The 26,187-nt window shown below is 42.8% G+C and overlaps 1 long non-coding RNA gene across 1 annotated transcript; it reads right to left on the bottom strand.

The window, feature by feature from the left end:
* Positions 1-1,890: 1,890 nt before the first annotated feature.
* LOC149869474 (uncharacterized) lies at positions 1,891-25,671 on the bottom strand. Its single transcript, XR_016441103.1, has 3 exons — positions 24,885-25,671; positions 4,906-5,020; positions 1,891-2,376 (listed from the first exon to the last, which is right to left on the bottom strand). It is a non-coding gene; the product is annotated as an uncharacterized LOC149869474 (long non-coding RNA).
* Positions 25,672-26,187: the final 516 nt, after the last annotated feature.

The raw sequence follows: 26,187 nt of genomic DNA, 5'->3' as shown, positions 1-26,187 counted from the left end.
CCAAATTGATTTGGAGAGATTCAGAAAGATTTGGTGATTCAGATATAGACACAGCTTTAAATGTTTTTTCCACATACCTCAAATTACCAGCCAGCTTGTGAATGCTGCAATGCTGGGGCAGATGGAGTGTCCCACAGGAGCACAGGGGGCTCCCCAACACGTTCAGCAGCAGACCCAGAAGTGGACCAGAAGCAGTTCTGGTCCACTTCTGGGTCCTCTGGGAGCACATTGGGGGCTGCCCCTGTGCCCCCTGGCTCAGCAACTAGTGCCTCCTGAGTCTGGGAGGCACCCCGGGTCCCCCATGGTCAATCGCTGAGCTGGAGTGGGCATGAGGGGGCCCCTGTGCACTCAGTGACAGACCAAGAAGTGGACCGGAAGTACTTTACCACCAAGCACATGGGGCCCACCCACGCTTTTGTGGGACACTCCATCCACCTCAGCATTGCAGCGTTCACAAGCCATGCCTGGTACCTCAAGGTATCTAGAAAAAACATTTAAAGCTGTGTCTGTGGCTAAATCACTGATTCTCTGAATCAGCATCGAATCTTCAGATTCAGTCGAATCGAATTGGGGATGGTGATCTGAATCAATGAGTCAAATCACGGTCCCCAATTCAGGCCAAATCTGAATCCGAATCAAATACAGCCCATTTCACACACCCCTACTGAAGAGCCTTCCACTTCCAGCCCTAAATCTAGTCTCAGTCAGGAATGATTGAAAATGTGGACTGTTTTGTGGCTTATGGCCTTCTTACACTAATTTTAGGCAGCTCCTGGAGCTCTTCACCTCTGGATTATCCACACATTAAACTTGAAACTAGTTTTAAGTACACATTAGGCAACTTAACGTTATGCTACTCTAGGGCAGGTTTGTCTCTGATCCATGTTACCCAGCTCATGTTTCATTAATGTGTAGCCACTCTAGGTCACTCATTAGTGTAAACACCCCACCCACACATACACACACACACATGCTCCTGGTGGTCTGGATCTGGTCTATTGCATCCTTACCCCAGCACTCCAGATCCCTGCTCACTGCCCCTCCCCCCACCTTACTTGTGGCTGTCCACACTGTCTGTCCCAGGGGAGCAGGCAGGGAAGAGTTAACTTGCCTGCCCAGCTGCCACCACCACCACTGCTGCTCTCTGGGGCAGGCTTAGCCCAGAGAAGAGCAGCAGCCCAGCAGTGGTGGCACTGGGGGCTGATCAGGCAGGTTAACACTTCCCTGCCTGGTACACTGGAACAGACAGTGTGGACAGCCACAAGTAAGTGAGAGGAGGATGGAGGGGAGCTCCAGGGGAGGGGAGGAACAGGGAGAGCCCCAGGGGAGGGTCAGGGGGGAAGCCCAGAATGGGAGAGGGGAATTCTTACTTGTCAATCCTCTAGGTCCCTGCTGGCCTGAATGTATGTCTACTCCAAACTTGAGCTGGCACTAACACTGATCAACATTTGAGCAGCTTACAGTGTAAGATGTAACAAGGCCCTTACATGAAATCAGTGTGGGGTCTCAAAGTAGTTTTCAGTGGCTGAGTGTTCATATAGCAAAATATACCACTACATAATGAAAGAGCTTCTGTGTAAATCTTCTCAGCAGAGAGGTCTTAAATTGCCTTCCATAGGTGGTCTTTTCAGGTCAGGTCAGAGATGTATTAGAGCAAGAAGCTTGTATCATCGTTCTCAGTTCTCTACTTGATTGTGGACCCAGGGGTGGATTCACTCCAAAATGCAAGGAGTTCTGGTAGTAAATACGATATACACAAAGCAAAATGGGATGCTGGAATACTTCTGATTTTGTGTCATGGTGCATCAGTATCTCTACAAGATGAATAAGATAAGATTATTTCCTTTTCCCAAATTTTTTAATATTTACTTGCCACAATGGTGAGTTAACAGCTGTTTTTACCTATGCACATCAGTCCATGAGCACTTCAGAAGACAAAGAACATCAGTGATGAAACACCTGACAGATCCCTTCATGTTACATATCTTTTCTGTAAAGGAAGAGGGGAGAAGACCTGCCTTGGGGTAATATCATAGTTTTTGGGCACATCTGCCACATATTAAATTATTATAGAAAGGGTTTATTTCTAAAACATATTTCCTTTCACCATGGAAAGATAAGCAAAGGAATACATCCCTTAGGTTTGTGATCCACTTTATGCAAAATATTTGTGAAAATCTGGGTTTGCCTTAAGTGGCACACCAAAAAGATTTAATGAAGTAGAATCTCTCAGGTGATGATGTCACAAATGTTGCTTGAAAAATGAGTTTTTCTTGGTTTCTTGATTAAGTTTTAAATCATAATAAATCTTCCAGAGCAGTCAAGGGAGTCTTACTAAATGCGTGATGTGACTTCTGGACCCTTTGAGATTCTTCTCTGAAAAGGTAATGGAACAACATCTTACCTTATGCTTTACAGCTGATAAAACTAGAGTTTGTAAAAACTTGTCTACCTTCATTTTAAAACATCATGATTATGGTTGCCATTTAAAAATGGTTTCATCACAGAGTTTGAAGAGAAAATAGCAAAAGACATCAAAACAAATGAGAAAGTGTTAAATCTACCAGAACCCGAATGCCTGTGAAAGATGTGAACAGTTTCTTGGATTACCAGGGAATTAAGGCAAATATGGAGAAGGATAAGAATGTTGCAGGAAAACTAAAGGCTTTTTTTGCATCATTATTGGAGAGGAAGCTGAGACTATACTTATTCCAGATAAAAAAATAATGCAGCATTAGCAAGGTAATCATAGAATCATATAATCACAGAAATTAGGGGCCAGAAGGGACCTTGAGAGATCACCAAGTCTAACTAATCCCCCTGGTCTGGGCAGGAATACTGCTGAGATCAAATGATCCTGGCAAGGCATCTGTCCAGTCTTGTCTTGAAGACTTCCAAGGTTGCAGACTGCACCACCTCCTTGGGAAGTCTATTCCAGATTCTGGTCACCCTTACTGTAAAGAATTGCTTCCTTACATCCAACCTGAAACAAACCCTTAATAGTTTATGGCCATTGCTCCTTGTCCTCCCCTGGGGCACCATAGTGAACAGCTCCTAATATTCACCTCTTACATACTTATAGATGGCCAACAAGTCCCCCCTCAGTATTCCCTTTCTTAGGCTGAATAATCCCTTAGTCTTTCCTTATAAGGTTTGTCATACAGGCCCTTAATCATCCTTGTGGCCCTTCTCTGAACACTTTCAAGATTCTTTGTGTCTCATTTGAAGTGCAATGCCCAGAACTGGACACGGTACTCCAGCTGGGGTCTCACCAGTGCCGAGTACAGAGGAAGTATCACTTCCTTAGCCCTGCTTATGGCACTTTGGCTAATGCAAGGGTTGTCAACCGGGGGTACACATACTCCCAAAGGAATTTAGAAAGGTCATAGGGGGTACACAGAGGTGGGCTGGCAGGCAGAGATGGAGCACGCCCCTGGGTGCAGCAGCAGTATCTCCCCAGTGCATTCCCACACTTCACCACTTGCCCAGGGGAAGGACAAGGATGCAGTGGGCACTTCCGGCCCCACACATCACATCACAGCACCTCCCTCCCCCCACATCAGCTCACTGTTCTGATTGGTTGCTACCCCATACAGACAGTCCCTCACAAATGGACTTCTTAATAATTTTTTCCAAAATTTTACCCAGTATTGAGGTCAAACCACCAACTTATAGTTTCCCGGATCCTCCTTCCTCTCATTCTTAAAAATTGGAACCACATTGAACCTTTTCCAGTCCTCTAGGACCTCTCCTGAGCACCAGGAGTCTTCAGACACCTTCACCAACAGTCCCACAATGACACCAGCCAATTCCCTCAGCACTCTCAGGTGTAGTTCATTTGGTCCTGCAGATTTTAAGACATTCAGTTGCACTAAGTGCTCCATCGCCAGTTCGACACTGAAAAATTTAACCCAGTGATGGCCATAAATTGAGACTTACACTTACTTCAAGTCCACACCCAGACTTGAACTGCCAGATTTTCTATTAGCAGCTCATAACTCAGGCCCTCTAGCCACAGAAGAGGCCTGCTTTATAAGTGTTAAAAGAGGAGGTGCTGGAAACAGCTGATAGATTAAAAGCCCTAGATGGCCTACATCAGTGGCATTCAACCTCTGGCCTGTAGGACACATATGACCTGTGAAGCATGTCATCTGGACTATGGGGCTCTTCACAGGTCTGGAAATTTGGTGTTGGAGTGGCAGCATTAATTGTTGCTCCCCTGCTGCCAAATTTCCAGACCCATGAGGAGCCCTGCAGCCCAAATGACATGGCCCTGCACACTAGATCTTGACAGTCCATGGTGGGGCTGGTGTGTGGGGTCTATCTGTGGCTGGATCTGGTACATGGTGTCAGGCCAGTACAGGAGTATCAACCCCACACCTAGGATCCAGTCCACAGCCCAGCCTTACACCACTCTACTGACCCATGGGGTCAGTAAGCTAAGCACCACTGGTCTACATGAAAGAGTGCTGCAGGGATTTAAAAATTAGGAGGCTGAGGCATTGCTTTCAAAAATACTGATATCAGCTACTTTCTCTGGGGACTGGAAGATAGTAAAAATGGTGCTAAGGCTATTCTGGAAATTACAGATTGGCGACCTCTACTTTAGTTCCAAGCATATTAGATTAAATGATAATTGGAAATACAATTTCTATCTGTGCACAATATTTATTTTTGTAGCAGGGAGTCAGAACTCAACCCTCTCATCATCCCAGAGCCAGAAACACCATGGTGAGATCTCCCAGCCACAGGTGCAGTCCCTGGCATTCTCAGTGAATGGCATTCTCAGTGAATGGAGGGGTGGAAACAGAAGCTTAAAAGGGCTGATAAAGCCCCAAACTGCCTAGAAGCAAGGTATTATAGCATCCCCTGGAAAGGGAGAGGAGCTGGGAGCAAGCTACTTACTGGGTGTCTGCATGGAGGCATGGGCAAATCCACTGGCTCTGGAGTTCCTGCTGCAGGCTGAGAGAGGATGTGAGACTCTCACTGCACTGCATGGAGATCCTGAGCATCCAGGGTTCTGTGGGAGACAACAGATAAAAAGAAGAGAGGTTGTGAGTAGTACTGAGAATCTGACACGAGTACCAGATCCAAAAAATGCCCTGTGACAGGGATTTATAGCCCTGCTTGGCAGTAGGGTAGGGCAAAGAGAACTGTCAGGGTCCTATGGGAAGCACAAACCATGTTTCGTAGAGATGCTGCAAGACAACTCAGGCACCTTAGGTCAGGTGCCATTCAGGGAGAGAGGCCTGGGAACCTGCCAGGCTAGAGAGGCCTGGGTGGCCTGCAGCCTGACTTTGGGGTAGGTGGCCAAATAAACACGGAAAATATCCCATGCTGAGCCCACAGTTTGTGCCTCAGGGAGAGAAAAGGAGGGGACAAGACCCCATTCAGAGCAGCAAATGGGTGAAGAGCATCCCAGTGATCCTGTGGATGGACTAATGAGCATCCACAGGTTAAGAGGTCCCTTAAAAGAAGTGACTAAGTGTATGGGCCTGCACACCCAAGGTTGTTCTGTTTATTTTCTCCATTTATATAATTTGGGTGGCACGCAAATGGACTGACTATAACCGTGATCTAATTCCGATTGTGATGCATCAGATATATGGAAGAGAGTGGCAGACTGATGCTTTCCATATGACCACCAATATCATTGAGATCAACGCGTGAGAGACAGACCAGGGTGTAACGGTGGAGGAGCCCTGGGCAAAGTCAGCTCCATACACAACACACCTGAGAAGTCATTCTGGAGCACAGTTTTTCTCCAGCCTTCTGTAGAATCATCAAGGCATGGCAGGAGAGACACACAGTGGTGGCAAAAAACTCAGGACATGAGAGCAAGGAGGTGCCAGTTCAAATAGTGCCCTGTGACAATTTTCAGTGAATGAAAATATAAAAAGATGTCTCTCCCAAGCTTGGGCTTAACATTGTAACAGTTAGTATCACAATGCTGTCTCAAATACAATCAGCTGTCCCTCCAGGCTCCGTATTGAACAGTGTTAAACAGTTCAGGGTAGAGGCCCCACAGAGCAGACACCTGAAAACTTCTTTAATCCTCAAGCACATGGGATAAGACATGGATCCTCTAGTCTTTTCTGGTTGTTAGTATATCTGGGCTCTGGTGAATCAAAGCTCAACACTTCCCCCCCCAAACAAAACAAAACAAACAAAAAACAACAAACCCCAGAGTATTGTAGCTCATATATCTTTGGTAACTGTAGGTGTTGCAACATGGCACATGAAGGTGATGTCACAGGTTCTAAATCATTTACCTCTTTGTAGGTTAGTGGATTTCTGAAATGGACCTCTGCTGAATAGGTAGACATGTACATTCTGCATTAATGTAAGTTTTAGGGGATTGAACAGGAATCCTATAGAGAGCACATAAGAATGCACACTATAGTTAGAAACCCCACATTAGCTGTGGTTTACAAAGGTTGGGATCTTTGTGGCAAGGTCTGACCTGAAGAGAAAACGTTACAATTTTCTTACTAGGCACAGAGCAGAATAAGTACCGTCAGCCAACAGGACTGTGTTGGCAATTTGGCACTCAGCTAGGTTTTGACTGCAGTAAAATTTTGCAGTAACTCCTTTTAAATCAATGAACTGGATTATCTGACCATTAATGGCAATATGAAATGAGATAAAAATGAAGAAAAAACATAGAAAATCTTACCTCCCGCACCAAAAAAGAAGAGAGAGGAGAAAATCTTATAAACTCAAATCTTCCCTACTTTCCACACAACAGTAGCCTTCTAGATTGAATGAACCTTTTCAACAAATCTAGAAGCTGTGGGCCAGATCTACAGCTAATGTTAACAGCCCTATGCCAATTCACAGCAGCTAAAGATCTGGTCTCATTTTTTTCACTTGATGCACGGAGATTTGCATATTAATCCCCTGCATATCACTGATACAAAAAAAGACTTCTCGCAAGATCCACAAACTCCTGTTATCATAAATAAGTTATTGCATTGTTGCTGGGCTAGACCTTGGTCTGTGGACAATACATTTAAAGCCTGTCATGTAAATCATTTCCTTTTGAATATGTAAGGCTAATCGATTTCAGACCTTGGTTTGCACACACTGTACATTTCATAATCTACAGTCTTCTTTCTGATGAAATCCTTGCCTTTTGACCCTAAAATACATCTGAATAAAATTGTCCCATCAGGAGTTCAGATAATTGCTTGACCTTTCCTGTCAGTCATAAAAGAGGCCAACCCAATCTTTTTGGACACTTCCCCACACTTTAATGTTTTTCAAAAACATGCCGAATAGCATAACAGAACATGAATGGTGCTGTTATAAATGTGTAGCACTTTATATGCTAAAAAAGAAATTAGAGACTTTTGGTTCCACATGTATTATTGTGAGATAAAAATTTACCAGTATGTAGCTTTGCAATTACTATACTTAGAGCAACATTTGTCTTAAATCTTACTTAGGAAGCACAGCTTTTCTTCTTTCAGCAGAAAACACTGCATTTGAGTTTAGGGTCTTGTTTTCTTGCAGTACAGCTTGAGACACAAAGAATGGTCAAGACAGTTTTTAAGTCTCTCCCCCACCCAAACTTTGTGCCCTCAAAGCAGAATTCTTTTAATAGAAGTGCTTTATCCTGCCAAATAAGTGGGCAAAAAACAATTCCTTCCACATCCAAACAAGAACAGCTCCTTCTTAGCAAAGCTACCTGGAGAGTATATTGCAGGATTCCATACTATAGGGCCCAACCAAGTGTTTTACTGTATATGTCTGGGGTATAGCAGTGCTAGGAATGAGAACCCTGGGTACATGTTTATAGATTAGAATACAAGGAAGGCAGAGGCCACCTTTGGGGGCATATGTATGAGGCAGCTCACAATCCTTGGGTAAACACAGGCACTTTCAGTTATAAAAGTGACTTTCAACTGCAAATATTTAATTGATTTCAATGGACCCAGTTTTTCAGCTCCATAATCATCACCTGTAGATGACTGGGTAGGTGAAACTCCATGAGCAGGAAGAGGCAGAATTGTGCCCTGAGAGATGAGGACAATCTATTGAAGGAAGGCTTGTGGATGGCAAGCTGCCATGTACACTTGGCCATTGCTAAGCCCTGAACAATGAGAAACATTACAAACATTCAAATATCACTAATGAGGATTTACCGAAATCAGAGCCTCAAGTTAAAAGACCAAGAATTCCTCAAGGAAAAGGAGTGGTCTGCTGTAGTGCAAGTATGATACGAGCTTTAATCAGAAAAACTGATTAACATATTAGGCTCATGGACAAAGCATTTCATTGGGCACTTCATTTTTTATTTAACGCCCCCCCACACCGTTCCACCCCCGAAATTAGCAGTAAGTTAAAAGGACAAACTTTACATGGATGTTGGGGAGGGGGAGGGGGGAACTATTGGACAGCCAGGAAATTGTACATTTAAAAACAAATTTAAAAAGTGTTGGAAAGTATGGGACTGCAAAATTCAGGGACCTCTAAAAAGTCACCCCTGTACCCATATTTTCATCATGCTACATGCCTATTTGCAAGGCAAGTAGATACCTGAAATATCGCATCTCATTCATTATAGCTTTAAAGCCTCCAAACTACAGTGGTTTGGACACCAGTCCTGGCTGTAGCAAAAACTTCTTAATCCCCATGCTGCATTGCCCAGAAGTCTGAATTGCAAAAGAAATTCTCAAGTTTTTGAATATTTTTCCAATGCAAAACAAAAACAAAAGTGAGGCCCTTCAAAATTTCAGGGAATAACCTTCTGAGAGAGTCCTGTTTCAGAACAGCCAGTAAGCCAGTGGTTAACTCACCTGAGTTTTGAACAGGGACTTGTATCTGGGTCTTTTACTTCCCAGATGATGGTCCCAAATACTAGGCTATAAAGTCTGTCTCCCTCTTAATCACTCATTTGGAAATTCACTAGACCAGCAACAGAGAACCTCTATAGTTTTGTAGTTAAGCTATTCATCAGAAACATGCAGTACTCAGGCTGAAGTCTCTGCTTCAAATAAGGCAGAGTAGGGTGGCCATCATAGTGGACAGTCCGGCTGTCCTCCGTTCTCTATTGATACGAAACCAGACACCTTTATGTCCTCTATTTTTCTCTTGAAGAAAAAAATAGAGGACATAAAGGCATCGGGTTTCTTATCAATAGAGGACAGAGGACAGAATAGCAGAAAACTGAAATGTCCTCTATGATGGCCAACCGAACCCCCAGGTAAATGCCCTAATCCCTGGGCTATACTTGTTGTCTTTCTCCTTTTTAAAAAATGCAAGCCTGAACCTGTAAAAGGAATTGTTGAAATCAGTTCTTTCCCATAAACATTTCCCCATAGGAACCGGCAGTTGACCTAAAGCCAGGGGTATATAAGTGTGTCCACTGCAGTTCACCCAGCCAAACTATAAGTGAATCTATTGTTTATGATGTCTGACTTGCATGACTGATTAAGGAGTAAAATGTTGTAGAAAGATGAACTCTTGGCATGATAGAACAATAATGGGAAGTTGAATGGAAGCTGGTTAAGTCCTTTGTGTGTGGATGTGAACCATAACAGCTAAGAGTTGATATTGCTGCCTTGTAAATAACAAGTGGGATGGAGGATAGAATAGAGAACTGTGGGTGGTGAATCTGTAATTGCTGGGCTATGCATGTAATGTTATAATCATAGTGTTTTGAATTCAGTATGGTCTAGCATGGGTACATGGTTCATCTTTTCAATGGTGATGTTATAGGATTATGTAATCTTGGAAGAAACCAAAGTTGGCTTTATAAACGCTCCAAGAATCCACCGAGTCTCTATTATCTCAGAAGAAATTCTTGCAGGGGTCCTGCAGAATTGATAAACTGTGCAGTAGTTTATGTTAAACTGCAAGAATAACAGGAATCTCAGAGGGATTAAAAATTCCAGAGGAGTCTCTGCAGTATTTACAATCTCTGCAAGAGTCCTTGTTATAATTTATCATTTCCATCATCGTAACAATAGCAAAGTGATTCTATGTATGTCAATCTCTTGTGTAGTAATGGTGTTAATTCAAGTCACGTGAATAAAGAAATAGAATTTTCCATTTTTTCACCCCTGCTTCATTACAGGCCAGCTTTTGCAATGTCTGTACTGGGCAATCCACTGTTGGTGATATCTCATCCTCTCCTGCCTATACTGCAGAGGTGTCCTTGCATCTGGACTATATCTACATTACCAGCTCAGTGCCTTCCATAACTGCACAAGGTATGCATCACTCCTTAAAGAAATTATTACAATCTGTTCTTTTAGACACTGAAATCATTCCTCAAATAAAATACAATATGCCCATGGCATTTTATCAATAAATCCTGTCCTCTGGAAAAGACAGAGTAACTGTAAAATTAAATGCCCCTTTAAAAAGTCTTCTATGAATACCTCAAAACTTTTAAGAAATTCTCCTTGGCAGAGAAGTATTTCAGGTAGATTAATTTAGTATATGTGTTTTGGAAGGGACCAGAGAGGTATCAGAAGGGAGCTCATGAAGGAAAACTAGTCACAACGTTACCTACAAGACTAGTCAAGATGGTGGAAAAAAGTATTTGGCAAAAACATGCAGACAATTGTCAGGTTTGAAATCTGTCATGTTTTAAATGTTATTGGGATCATTATCAAAATTGTTATCCTTTGTTGATGTTAATGTTTTATTTTACCCAAAGGTAGGGTGACCATATGTCCCAGATTTCATCCTAGAAAAGCAGGGGTGCAGGGTTGCAGCCTGACTAAGAGTCAGAGTGGTGCAGAGCACCTTGCAGGTGGGCAAACAGCAACTGTTTCCTGCCTAGCATGAAGCCCTGCCCCTGTTGACTTGTGAGAGTACAGGGAGGTGGGGAGCAGTGTCTCAGATTTCCAAGATTTCCATATGGTCAGCTTACCCAAAGCCCTCATTTCTATAGGTAGTATCTAGGTGGCTCTGTCAGATCAGTGAAGCAAGTTTTTTCAGAACTGAGGGTACCAAACTGCTAATACCTTGCTTCCATTTGCCACATGTTTCAATCTAGGGGACTGTTAGCACAAGCCCTTTGGTTAATACCAGGTGCTATACAAGAAGAAAAGAGGTCTCTCAGGCAGTTGTCACCCAAATTTAATAAGGCTTTTAGAAACAGGTTGCATTGTGAACACTAAGATGGTGAGAACTGTATAGCACTTAGACAGCGTACTCCCCTGTCTTACCAGAACCGGTGAATGGGGTACTGCCTCAGTTTCCAGAAAACAAGTACCTTCATGTAGCATTCATTTCAGTAATGCTATGTGGTCATGAAGGTGCTGGGACCACAGTAGGTTGTGCAAAGGTCAATATTTGAGATAGATTATTTCAGTCATCATACCAGGTGAAATCATTTCTGGGCACTGTCTGGGACCAAAGTACCCATGTGGGTGCAGAAATACTTGTGAATAGAAAGCCACATTGATAAAGAATGAGCAGATCTCATTAGGCATGGGGGCAAGAGCCGTTTCCAACATAGTCCCTCGATAGTTATTCCAATAAGCCAGCATCACCTCTGTCTTATTTGTCTTTAGCCTCAGACAGCTCAAAGGTACCATGTGATCCAGGTTGAGTGAAAGAGGGACAGTGTTCCATATCATCCAAGTTCTGATGACATCATGGGTCCAAAACACCTCATTATCGTCAAAAGAAGTCTCACATAAACATTAAAAAGAGCAGTTTCACCAGACACTGGCATTCTGAGCCCATAAGGTAAACGAGGGAACTATCAAGTGATAGGCAATTATGCCAGACCAGTATGAAGCCCTTCAGCAACAATTTCAATCACACCTCCCATAATTAAGTCAACCAAACCTGGTGGTGACTACCATCAAAATCTAATCTAGAAGAATCATATGGTCCATTACTAGGAGAAGATCACTACTCACTGAAGCAAGTACATTCTCCTGACCTGAAACCTGACTGGTAGCAATCAATTACTCCAGGGTCTCCAGAGAGAATGAAGTGTACCTTGTAAACTAACCAAAGTAGGTATGCTTTTGTGTGCTGAAGCTCACTTCATCAAATGGTGTAAAAGGACATTCAGAAAGCAGAGCATAAGAAGGAGAGAGAAATTAGAATACAAAAAACAAGGGGGGAAGGTGTGGGAGGACAGGGCCAGTGTTTGCAGAGATGAACGAACAAGCAGGAAACCCATAGGAACAAAGGAGTCATCAAAGTTAACTCTGATTCTCTTTTCAAGAACCTTGCTCCCATTGGTACAACAGTAAAAACAGGGCAATTGGTAGTGAAATGCTCAACTTCAGGAGGTGGTTTCTGAGCAAGGGCCTAACAACTGCTAATCAGGGTTAGTTTTATTCACCACTTACTCACTAGTCCTGTCTCTGAAGCAGGCAGAGTTTTTGATTTTCTTTTTTCCACAAGATGGTGCTGTGAGCCTACCTGCCTCACATCGTCCTGCCTGGCTGCTGTTCCAACCAGCAATGTAGCCTGACAGGTGCTGGATAATAAAATAAAAAGGAATATTATATCCAGGTGCTAAGTACTTTGCACCTTCTTTTGAACTTATTGCCCAAGTAATAAAACAGACTCACTGCCCAGCAATCTCAAGAACAACACGTGTTCCTATACCAGCTTGAGTTGTAGTTTAAAAAGTCAGCCATTTAAGGTGACAGTGGTAAAATGAAGAACAGATGTCTGGGTACCATTAAGACACAAATATTTTAAATTTCAATGACCAAGCTGGTGGGCGGGCTTGATTGAAAGGATGCTTAGTATTAGGCATCTAGCCATTAGTGTTGGCATATTTACAGCCTGACTCCAAATAACTGTTCATCCTTTGAAGGCATTGTCCTTTGTGGCTCGTGGTGTGGATCTAAACTGCCATAGGAGCTGCTCAGAGAGGGACTGTGTTGCCTTGAGTTACCCAGGTCCTTTATCTTGCTTGACAAACCCACTCTGGCAGAGGCATAGCTAGCAAGGTTTGTACTCTGAGACAACTCTGCTGTGGGGGGAGCTGGCAGCATTGCTACCATACAGTGGGAGTGGGACTCAGCCTCATGCCTTTGATCCTTCCTAAAGAGCTGGTGTGGGGTCAAGGCCAAAGGCAGCAGGGCTCAAGGCAGCATCATGACACTGCTGAGAAAGATGTTGCTGCTACTGCTACTGCTGCTGCTGCTGTTTCAGGGAGGAGGTGTCAGCATGGTCAGGAGTTAGGGAGTTAACAGAGCCATCCAAGGACCCAGACCACACCTACTCCTGTAAGATTAAGTTAACTTTGTGTGCACCCTACTGCAGTGGTCACTAAACTTCATTACCAGAAGTAGTATATTCAACATAGCTCCAGTGAAGTCAATTAGCCTGTTGGCTTCCAACTGAATGAGGATCTCATCCCAGATTTTTAAAGGAATGTGTTTCCTCAGGGCAGTTTATTTACAGGCTGGAAAGATTTTTTCACTCATGTCCTTTTAGTTGCTTTTGCAAAAGCTCTGACTGATGCACAAAAAGCAAAGCAATTTGCCCAAGATTTCACTGAGACTTAGTAACTCAGCTTGGAATAAAATAATTCCTCCAAGTACCTAGGACTAAGCCATAGATCACATTATTTGCACTCAACCCTTTGCTTTTGGCCCAAATGTATTACTTTTATTTTGTATTGAGCTAGTTCTGGGCTCCCAGTGAAGACTCATTCCACGACACTGCTGGCATAATCTAAACGTTATTAAAATATTATACTGCTTTGAGAGAAGGTACAAATGTCACCAGGCACATTTCATAGAAACAAATAAAAAAAGCTCAGTATGCTTCATTCTTCTGCATTTTAAGTTTAATGAAGGGTAAGCTCAAAAGTTTCAGAGGTTTGTCTCAGTTCAGAGACTCCCAAAAATCCAGAGCCAAAATCTTAGCCTTAAACCTAGTCAATGATCCACAGACAGACTAGGTTCTGCCCCTTTGTAGAATTACCACAGGTGATGAGGTCTAAAGTCATGCTTCCAAGGCAATCAAGCCATGGACCACAGGAAAGATCCCTCTCACTTTTCAATGGCCAGGTGTTAATGTTTTTTTTCAGTTTCCAACTTACCCCTTGTCTTTGGGCCCTTCTAATGTAGCCGCTCTTGGGCTTTCATAGGACAGCCAAAGGGCATGTCCTGACCAGCGCACAAATGTGGTTTGAGGTGCCGCTGAGCAGTCTGAGGTGCCACAAGGCATGCATGGCACATGTGCAAGTGTATGCCACACTGCTAATTAGCAGCACAGTGGTTGTTTTTGACACAGGGAGATCCTGGTGTCAAAAAAACCCATGACTGAAAAAAGCAGTGCAGTGCACACAGCAGCAGCATGTGCTGCCAGAAAGGGAGTCTTGTCAGCCAAAGCCATGCTCTGGCTTCTGGCTAGGCTCTAAGCAGCCCGCTCAGTGCCCCTGCTGCCCCGGGAGGACCCCAGGACCCCAGATAAGGCTGCTGGGGCCAGCCCAGGTTCTGGCCCCAGCCTCCCTTATCCCACCCCAGTCAATTTGCTGTGTGCTGGATTGCACATGTAGGGTCATGCAAGCCCAGGGACAAATAGCAGTGGCACAAATATGTGCCACTGCTATTTGTCCTGTGGGAAACACATGCCCCTACACGTGCACACTTGTCGAGATATGCCCTGTGTTTCCAAACACTTATGGTGTTTTAAATGATTTACCTTGGGATTAATGAATAAATATTAACTTTATAATCATTGTTGAAGAATATTATGGGACTTAGATTTAACCTCAAAAAAAGGTTAGGCAAAACCTATAGCAGGGCTGTCCAGCTGCCAGCCCATGAGCCACATGCTGCCTTGAGGGGTTCAATTACCCCCCGCCACCAGAGTTTCTTATCGCTCCAGCTACAACAGCAGCCACAGTCTCCAGGTTCCCTGTCTCTCCTCTCGCCACTGCTTCCTGCCTCCATCCCATGGGTAGGATAGTACAGAAGTACAAGAACCTGAAGGTGAGCCTGGGTTGCACAGTGCAGCTAGAGGTTAGGGGGATTCTCAGGTACATGGTGCAACAGGGTGGCACCCATGCGGTTGCAAAGTGGAGTGGTAGAGGAGTGTCATGGGTGCTCAGTGCAGCAGTGGTGACAGGCTTGCAGGCATGCAATGTAGTGGTAGGGAGGCATCTGTAGGATGTGCAGCCCAGGGGGAGGGGAGCGAGATCACAGCTTGCCCTGGTGGAGCCCTTGCTGCTGTAGTCTCTGGAATGTGTGGGCTCCGGCATCTTGGAAGTTGGACAGCCCTCATCTACATCATTAATCAAAAGACAAGAACTAAAAATTCTAAGACTTTTTGGGAAGGTCCCAAGTAATATAGATTTGCCTAGGTTTCATTTCTCCTAATGCTGATATGAAGAATTTCTCCTTTTGGTAAATCTCTGGTTCCAAGACAAGCAGTACTTAGATTTACAGGGACCAAAAGATGGCTTGATGATATTAAGCAAGAGAAGATGAACTGGATAAAAAGAACTGGATGGATTAAATTGAGATCCATTTTTTATTAGTTAATCTTTGGCTCTTTCAAAATAAAATGTAAAATCCCCATTGATTTCATACATCTGTTAAAATGTTGTGATACAGAGATCCCCAATTATGCTGACTACTTCATGTAGTTTAATATATAGTGGCATTCTTTTCAGTTTCATTTTCTTTCCAATCTTTAGTGAATAAAACACCTCAAGACTGCTTGGTCTTAGTTGTTAGTGAGTGGTTGGTTGTTGATAAAGAGAAACTATCAAAGTGTTAAGAATTAATACTTATGAATGCAGACAGACCACTGCTTCCTGCCTCCATCCCATGGGTAGGATAGTACAGCAGTACAAGAACCTGAAGGTGAGCCTGGGTTGCACAGTGCAGCTGGAGGTTAGGGGGATTCTCAGGTACATGGTGCAACAGGGTGGCACCCATGTGGTTGCAAAGTGGAGTGGTAGAGGAGTGTCATGGGTGCTCAGTGCAGCAGTGGTGACAGGCTTGCAGGCATGCAACTGACAGGCCACTGTCTGTAGGACCCATTAGCATATGAAGAAGTTAAACTACAACCCTCATTCCCATTTGTGTAGTGAGAGTTGTTACATAAAATGGATTCCCCAAAATGATTTCTAACATTACCTATATTTTTTCAGCATTACAACAGCAGTCTTAATAGAAAAGAATGCTTCACCTTAGCATTCATGTGTCAGGAATATCAAAGATTTTGGTGAGATCCTGATGTAGCCTTATATTTAATTCAAAGGGAAAAACAGGGGGAAAGAACTAACCAGAACATGTCTGATCAGCCCATGCATTTTTCAGACAATGTTTAAGGAAATATTAACTTCTTAATATGCTCATTTAAGTAAGCTGTACTCTAACTGTGGCAGTACTTATGGCAATGGTTCTAATATGAAGCCTCTAATAGCAACATTTTAGCATCCTTTATCCATCTATAATGGTGCAAAATAGTTCAGTCTAGTTCCTCTACAAACAAACAATAGTATCTTGAATTCCAGTCACCAGCCATTCTAAATTCTCCAGGACAGTCCCAGATTTCAGGGTTGTGTTCCGGTGTCCCTGAGGACTCCATGAAATAGGACTTTTGTCTTGAATTTGAAAAATCAGCCCTAAATTGGTGCAACTTGATGCTGCCTTCCTGGTACCTCATTCACACAGCACTGTGCCCAGACTAATTAGCTTTGTGCCTGAACAGAACTACTAGTAATTAGGTGGCCCATAGCACTACTCTAATCAAGAAACAGTAACTAGAAACGCTGGAGATTATATCTAGTTCCAGAGGCCTGTAGAGCATGTGGGATTGTGTCCCAGATTTTGATCTTCAAAAGTTTGTTGCATTAACTAGAACATCAAGCACTGTATCAGCTTTTGTGATGTAACACTTTTCTTGAACAAAATGCAGAGGTGTAACTGGGCAATTCTTTGCCTTGGGCTGTGGTAGCACATGGACCAGCAGGGCATGGATGCATGACAGGTTTATAGTTTTGTCATGGTTTTTATACTGGTGTTAAAAAGGAGCAGACACCTGATGTGAAAATGCAAGACCAGCGTAACTTACTTGATTCTGGTGTAGACTTACACTTGTAGGGATAAAACTAGACTACTATAAAGTATATCAGTGTACATGTTGCACCTCTATGATATATCCCAGTTTTTTTTTATTTGCTTCCTGCCATGTAGCAATGATGTGCTTTATCAGCCACTATTGTGTGCACTTACTCCAGAATAGCTGCACATCTATCTGCTCCAAATCCAGGAGTGATTTACACCAATATAAGTTACACCAGTGTGAGTGGTGTTGTGTACCTCTGCCCTCAGTGTTCCTCGCTGTCCTTTGGGGGGTTGCACTGATGCTAGAGCAGCAGCGTACGAGTTCCATAGCATTCCTACTGTAGACAGAGTCTATGAGAACAATATTGGGTTTTAGAAGCACCTAGGTAATGTCAAAGTAATAAGAGTACCAAACAAAGAAAGTTTGTTAAAACTCAGGAAGATGAAAGACAGTAGACAGGCCAATCCCTTATACCTTTGGTTCAAGTAGTGTGTATGCAATTCTTAAAAAAGGTTAAGAGTCCTTGTAAAAAGGAAACTGTTTTTCATTGTTTCTGTTATACTTGAGGTGGTAGGTAGACTTATAGTAATTTGTAATAGTGCACAGCATTTCACAACATTAGCCCATAGGAAGCCAATATTGGAAGTCTTGGAATATTTAGCAAAAAAGTGTTGCCCAAGCAGGCAGGCAAATATTGGTATTAAAAATGGCAAACATTTAAGAAAATAATCGAATGTATTATTTTAAAAAAATGTAAAAGATTGCATAGCAAAAATTATTTATTGAGTGCATTGTGATTAAGCTAACAACAATCTCAGAAACATGCTTACTGAGTGCTGGGGATTGCACTTTCTAAGCCAGCCCACAAATATAGAGTTTGATTTAGTCCCTGCCTGAGTTCTTTCTGCATCCTACAGGAATGGTAACTGAGATTACTCAGTACCTCACAAGCAGTGCTCAGTCTCACTCTGGGAAGTGTTTGCAGCTTAATGAAAAGGCAGCCTAAACATGGTACGTTAGACTACCATGAGACACTTTAAAATGGCTGAAGCTGAATCCAAGAAGCAGCCTTTCAACATCAGGCCCTTGGTTGTTGCAATTAGTTCAGTAGAGCTGTTCATGCACCAACATTATGACTCATTCCCCATTTTGATACTGGCAGCAGGATGTGCATTATGTGGAAACAATAGAAACTGTCTGAATTAGCAGTATAGCTGAACAAATTATTAATGATAGTACAACTGGTGGTTTAGTTTATATAGCTGGAGTTCTAAAACAGAAATACAGATTATGACAGGTTAATGGGAAATGTGACATTCTCTATACATGTAAATAAACACTGAATTTGAGAACCTCTGTTTTCCCACAGCACTTGTAAATAAAAGTATAACAGAGACCTCATGTAAAGCAACCATATGCTTATAATTATCCAAACATTGTAGATCCCCTGTGTGAAATTTCACATCTTTATTGCTTCTATTTTAATGTTTACAAAGTTGGTAGTAATTTTTCAAAAACAAAACTGATCCCAAACAGGAAAGTCAATTTCCTATTTCATTTTCATTTTCTGTAGCAGATTGAGCAAAATAAAAGCCATTCCTGTATCATAAACATCTTCTCTCTCTCATACTCAGCCTGCCATAGTTTGTTTCCCTGATGTCAGGGTGTGTTTTGGATGCACGAAGAATGCACACTTCGTACCCATATATTAAGTTCATAACTGTGAGCAAGATACAATATGGTTCTAATCTAACAAAGTGCCCAAAAAAGATTGAATACTTGAAGAAAAGCAATGCTGTCACTGATTCATGGTAAAGCAAAATGCCATAAAAAGCAACATCGTTGAATAGCATTAACTCCATTATTTTTGCCAGCTTCTCTTATGAAATGACTATCAAAGAAAAACCTAGAGAAAAAGAAACAAAAAATAAAAATAAAACTTTGCATTCTGGGATTGTGAGAAAGCCCATAGAGACGAATTGTATGGGATCACCCTTCAATATCTACTCAGATCATTACATTATTATATACTTGGGGGAACACAAATTAATGACAGTTTGCATAGGCACCAACACCATGGGTGTTCTGGGGCTCAAGCACCCCTGCCCCCCAAAAAATTAGCAGGTGCTCAGCAACCATGAGCCATGGCCATTTGGGTTTTACATGTTAGATCTCCGTGGCTTCTTGCAGATGTAAAAACAAACGAACAAACAAAAAACCTCCGTACTTTACCGGAAGCAGCAGCGTGTTACTTTAACCCAACTCTGCAGTGTCTGTAAAGATTGGGTGCTTCAGTGGGGCTTTTTGGCACTTTTAACTAAAGCTGATTTAATCAGTTATTACATAAAAGTGTCAGAAAATCCTCACTAAAGCTCCCAATTTTTACATACAAACATTGGGCAAATTGGGTTGAAGTAACGCACTGCCTCTCTGGGCAAGTTCAGGACTTAGTGTGGAAATGTGCCAAATTTAAAGTAAAGCACTGGGGTTTTTGTTTGTTTGGGGTTGTTGTGAGTTGGGTTTTTTTGGGGCGGGGAAGGGGGATTATGTCTGCAAGCACACACTGGCAAAAAACAAAGTCAGCACCTATGTCAGTATGGTTACAAAAGCCAATAAAAATTTTCTTGTAGGTCCCAAATAAGATTAACTGAACATCTGCAAGCTGATTCAGAGTTTCCTAAAGCAGCCCTCTTTATTTGGGTATACTCAGAGTTCTCCAACCTTCTGCTAGTTCACATGGCATAGCTTTGCCAGCTTAAATTCTTGGTCCAGTTACACTAACTTCAGAGGTTTACATTACAAGCCTGAGAGGGGCAGACAGACAAATATGCTGAGAAGGAGCGCACAGTTTACCATATTAAGAAAAAATAATATTTGACTTATGTGAAAGTGTAGAGCTGTGGAGAGGGGTACTCCGCATGCCATCCTCTGGACAGAGCAGCACATACCCTCCCCATGCCTACAAGCGCTATGCCTCCCAGAACCCTACCTGGCCATAGTCACATGCACTCAGTTACCTCTGGCAAAGGAGGAGGGAGGGGTGCTAGTTCATCACCTAAAAAGAAAAGATGGATGTTAGTAACGAGGAGCCATTTAGCAGTTAAAATAATCTGGAAAATTAATGTTCTTTCCAGAACTATGTCAAAAAACTCAATGGACTCACCGCTTTCCCACCGCACCCCAGCTCACTGCTAAGTACTTAGACTAGAATTTCCAGAAGCAGCTGAAAATCCCAGATCCTTAAAATTATTTGGGGGCCAGAGTCCTACTTAAGTTCATGCAAGTTAGATTCCAAAGCATCTATAAGCATCTTGGCCTTTGGAACTTATCAGCAAATCACCTTTTCAAAAGTAAATTAAATACTTTTGGTGCTTATGCTCCCATATTTAGACTGAATGCATTGCTTTAGCCATCTCTCTAAAGGAAGCCAATGAGTGATCACTGATGTGAAACTTTACTGTGAATCACTCATGGTAAAATAAGCATAAGTAGGCCATAACAAAAAAAGTGATGAAAAATCTGGTGAAGGTTTTTCAAGGTGCATCTATAACAGTGATTCTCAGGCAGGGAGTCGTGGCATTCTGGGGTACCTTGAGATACTTTTAAAGCAGCTGCACAATATTAGCATGGTTAAGTATGAAAACACCTACACAATTCATAAGATAAACAGAGATTTTTAATAGGGATCCATAGTGTCGGAAACATTCTGACTTGCTGTGCTTCTCACAATAGAAGAATTGCTGTATTATTTTTCTGTAGTTAAAAAGTGTATTTTCCAAAAGGTTCCTTTGGTCAAAAAGGTTGAGAACCACTGGTCTACAGCAATCACTGAAATGTATATGCTATGAAGTTTCAAACAAATTCACCAAAGAAAGCTGAGATGAGAGTTCAATGTTGCTTGGACCTTAGGTGCAGAGATGAATTTCACCCTTTGACACTTAGCTCTAAGTACTACAGATCACAAAAATTCCTCCACAGTTTCATGAAAAAAATCCCAATTCCAAAACTTGTTTCAAGCCATTTTCTAGTTCCTAAATTTTTCCTTTTTGTGAAATTCTTCCTGAATGATACTTCCTCATAGAATGAGATATGCACAGGTTGTATGTTTTGAAACTAAGCTATTAATTCCTATTTACAGGTTTCCCTCGCTTTTTGCTGTACATGCATTCCCAGAAAACAGCGCACAACAAATTCGCATAAAGGGAACTCACTTTATAGTCTAACAAATAGGTATACATTCTAAGACCTCAACTGTACTGACCTCCAGACCCATTTCTACCACTTTTAAAAGACAATTTTGGTACTTGCCAATAGCAGACAATACGCACAAGCACAGGGCACTATTATAAGGGGTATAGCAACTACAAAAGCACGTGTTGCAGACAGTGAGTGAGGAGCACAGATCCACACAGGAGACTATATTTTGGTGTGTATTACTCCCACAGTGCACTGCACAAAACAGCTAACTGCAGGCTTCCATGACACTGATTGCTTAAGAGTGAATTTACCTTGCATATAACAAATTTTTGGTATAAAAGGGGGCATCACATAAGAGTGAATTCGCACATACAGAACCTGCATAAAGTGAGGGAAACCTGTATTAAACTTTGATATAAAAAAGATTTTTCTTCCAAAAAAGCCAATTTTAGGGAGAAGGGGAAAAGACAGCCTAATATTAAAGGAGAACCTAATGAAATTTCATTTCCCTTTCCTCAAAATATAGCATTTTTTTGCAATTCAAATGCAATAGGAAAACTATAGCAAAACATTTCTAATGCAGCTATGGGTGAGCCTGACCAAATACTTTTTCTTTTAATTTTTCCCCCCTTTTTGCACAGTTCTGAATCCAAGGCTGTCAAACACTTTATAAATATTAATACATTCTCATATGTTCCTGAGAGATGGTTTGTTCTACCTCCATTTTAAAGTTATTGCAGCGCAAAGATTGAGGTCTAACTTTTAACAAATGCCCACTTATTTTAGTTGCCACAGTTTCTGTGGGTGCTGGGTACTAGGCCTGCGTGAAGTGGCTAGTATTTGTTTTGGATTTGGATTTGGCCAATTTGGGGGACAGTGATTCCATTTGGTGATCTGGGGCTGGGAGACCGGGGGGAGAGGGGGTCAGGGGGATTCGTGGCAGAGCCCCCCATGCAGCATGGGGCAGTGGGGCACAGCAGGGATCACACTCCCCACTCGGCAGTACCCAGTGAGCACCAGGGCTTTTCTTTTAAGTACCAGGAGCTGGGGCTGGTGCGGGCAGCTGTGGGGGGCCCTGGGGAGTGGGCAGGTGTCAGGGGGGCTGGCAGGGGTCCCCCCCATGGTCCTCCCCCCTAACTCCTGCCCCTACTTACCAGCTCTGAGTCAGATTTGGAGAGCTTTGGATCAATTCAGACCTTTAAGTTAGTCCCCTGATGCGATTTCGATTTGGAGATTTAGCCGATCAGGCCGAATTTCCTCCGAACTGAATCACCCCCCAAAGCTTTGCACAGCTCTACTGGGTACCATTGCAGTCTTTGGCTTCAGGTTGAACTGTGAGGGGTCAGCAGTTCTGAAAGTTAGGCCCCAGGTGTCTCAAGTGGGGCAGCAAAAAATGCACATACTTGGAAGTAGAGGCCATGGCTAAAAATGGGTTATGAAGAGCCTAATCCAGCACTCACTGAAGTGGTGACTTCAGTGTGACCTGAACCAGGCTTTGGTAGATGTAAAATATAATAACCGGTTTGTGAATCATATTCCAGACTGATTCCCTAACAGCAGTTTAAACAAACATTTTGATATGGCTGGAAACCTTCCAGTGATGCACACTGATTTATAGCATAATTACATAATCTGGTTATTGCTGCTTTGTTTTCTCTATCCCTTTTGTTTTATTGTATACTTACCTCTGTTGTGGCAATTGAACTATATGTTCTCCTGAACAGTGGCAGTGTCTTAATATATTTCTACAGCACCTTGCACAACAGGACCTTGAATCTATTTGGACCCTTGAGGAGGAGTTGTTATTGTTAATAATCCTCCACCCTCCTCCTTTTCCTCCTCCTCCTGGTAACATATAGTATGCATTTATATTTATGCACTCTCTGAAATGGGTGAATCAGAGCGAAGAAAGTTCATGGATTCATGCATATGACTTTTGTAAATTAAATGGAAAGAGTCCTATTTTATTCACTGGACTTTGGATTGGGCCCAAATGGAAGCCACAATCATCTGTTTTAGAGAGTGTATATTAATACCAAAGGAGTGAGTAGGAATAACAGCAAAGTGATGGCATTTGCCTCCAACCCCCAACTTCTTTCATAACCTCATAACCTTGCTTCTCTGCAATTCATCCAGCACCACATTTGTACCCTTACAGCCAAATCAACACATCTCTTATTCATAGATGTAGGGTCGGAAGGGACTTCAACAGATCATCAAGTCCGATCCCCCTGCCCTGGGCAGGAAAGAGTGCTGGGGTTAGATGACTTTCTTCTTTTGTGCAAAGTTATGTGGCTCCTGTGACTCCAGTTGTGAATGTTATTAGCAGGCACCTAGAGGGAAAAAGGTAGTAGGAAGGAAATAGATTTGCTAGACCAGTGGTTTTCCACTTTTTTTTTCATTTGTGGACCTAAAACATTTCAAATGGAGGTGTGGAGCCCTTTGAATTGTAAGTGTGGGTATTTATATACTTTTGATTGATCATAGTCATCTTTTGCAGACCCCTTAGTTGTAGTCTACAGACTCCCAGGGATCCACAGTCCACAGGCTGAAAACCACTGTGCTAGACCAAAGCTATGTCTGGGGTACTTTCATGCAGTGCTACAAAAATCACTCAAAATATTCCTCAAACAAATAAGCCCAAGTTAAATCAAGAAACTAGAACAGAAGGCTGATGAAAGAATTGAATCAGCACAGAGATAACATGAGATGGACAAAGAACAAGTGACAAGAGCTGCCAGACTTACCCAGGCTGCAAGTGGGAGATGGCAACAAGCCTTATTTTTGTTTCTTTTAAGAAACAAGGAGGGCAGGAATTAATAAAATTTCCTGAAAGTTCTAACACCTCTCAATTGAGCATCTTTTTCAGAAATGCAGGGCTAACTGCAGATATGCAAGTTTATCTAACTTTAACGTGGACACAGTGGCACCCATCAGGACACACCACTGCTCCAGATGCTGTGCCTAAGCCTGCTTCATTTAATCAATGTGCCCCAGGTGTTGGGAGTAATGCCAGGAGCACAAAGCGATTAGGTATGAGTTCCATCTCTTCTGAAATGGTGCTGACACTACTGCCATCCCTATCAAAGGTGTTTGTTCCCCTATAAGAAAGGGGAACAAAAAGAAGTTCTAGAGTAGGAAGCTGTCGGGAGAGACAAGAGGCTCAGGCTTGCAAGAGTCCACCAGGTGTATGGATCAAAGAACAGCAGCATATAATTGCAGAGACATCACAGGTTAAAAGTGTCAAATTTGTTCTGTAAAGATGTAAATTACCTTTTTAATTAAGATCTATTATTTGAATTCTAGACTTAAGCAGCTCTCTGCTCCTGTCAAGAAAAAACTTGCACACAGATAAACAAAGAAATAATTATCATAATTAATTATTTTAGTGCCTTGCTGTCACATTCAGCAGTATTCAGTTACTCAGCATTACCCTTGTAGACAGCCAGGAGTCCTGTCCTTTTGGGTTTTTTCCCTATTCTCTCATGCTTCCTCTTTTCTGCATCTGCCTTTTCTTTCTTTTCTCTACCACTTCTTTCCCACAGCATTTCCCAGAGGCATCACTTCCTTCCCATTCCATTCCCGAAAAGCATCAAGAATGATATAGTCAGTACTCAAGATTAACATTTTAACATTCCTTGTTGGATTTGTTAAATTCAATTCCTCACCTTCAGCAGCAGCCACCATCACAAACTTGAAAGAAGGATGCAAATGGATTGCAAGAAGACCCCACTGCATTTGAAGTTGTCATTGTAACACAGAAGGCATATATACCAGCACAGCAACCAGAATCCTTAGCTTGCATTTGGATTACTAATCTGTACCATTTTGCATGACTGTTGTCATTCAGGCTGGCTATATTAATGTAGCTATGGGTATGCCTACCCATACTGCCACGGCATCTTCATTTTGCTTTGGAGACCGTCCCATAATAATCAGCTATGCCATGAAGCACAAGGACAAGAATTCATTTCAGGCTCCTGGAGGCAATAATTTGCTTGCAGCTCAAAGCAAGTGAAGGGACAGTGGTGGGAGTAGCAAGAGAAGGGCTGATGGGGGAGCAATGGAAGGAGCAGAGGAAAACAATTGGTGGGGAGGAAAGGGGGTGGGGAGAAAGAAAGATCAGCAGAGAGAAGGGGAAGCAGAAACAACAGAAGCTATAGAGTGAGCATGGGTATTGGTGAGAGAGAAGTAGCAAAAGGTTAGAGAGAAGCACAGAGGTGAATGAATGGAGGGATAAAAGGGGGCAGAAAGATGAAACAGAAGTATGTGTGTGATGGGAGAATAACGGGAGGCAGACAGCATATAGTGGGAAGGGAAGAAATGCAGGGTGCCTCCTGCTCGGTAAAGCAGGAACATTAGGCTAGCACAGCATTCAAGAGCAGTGCAGCAAATTCAGTAAGAAAGTAAGGATGGATAGCAAGGATTTTAATGAGCGAGAGTACAGTGCAGAGCGAGAAGTTGTTGCTCCTCTGTTTAAGACGCTACACCAGTGTTCTCCTCTGGATCACTGTACATCCCGGTCCAGCCACTCACCACAAGCCTGGGGAGGGGGCATGTTTCTAAGAGGCTCTTGAATGAAAAGGACAGGACAAGTCCTCCTCCTCTCTCCTTTAACCCTGAAGTGTCTAGCGCAAAGAGAGCAGGGTGGGAGTTCTGTGCCATAGACTTCCCTGGCTGCTTCTGCCTGCCTTCCCCATCTGCCTTCTTGCTCCCTGCCAGATCAGGGCCTGTGCTCTCTCCTGCCCCTGGGCTGGCCTCAGGGAGGGCCTTATCCTTTCACAAGAAAAGGGTAAGGCTAGCCCAGGGACAGGAAGAACAAGAAAGGGGCTAGAGGGCGCTAGTTTCTGCTCCTGTGGCTCAGGTGTCAAACCCAAATGGCTCCAGTGCCCTGGCCAGCTGCTCCTGCTCTGCTTTGTTTTGGACACTGCCATTTTGTGTTTGTTTTCATGGGTGGGGAGACAGTGTGCA

Source organism: Crocodylus siamensis, chromosome 3 (assembly GCF_052110815.1).
Source record: "Crocodylus siamensis isolate JL-2025a chromosome 3, ASM5211081v1, whole genome shotgun sequence".
Lineage (NCBI taxonomy): Eukaryota > Metazoa > Chordata > Crocodylia > Crocodylidae > Crocodylus > Crocodylus siamensis.
Note: the sequence above shows the minus strand (reverse complement) of the source record. Positions and strands in the feature narration are given on the sequence as shown.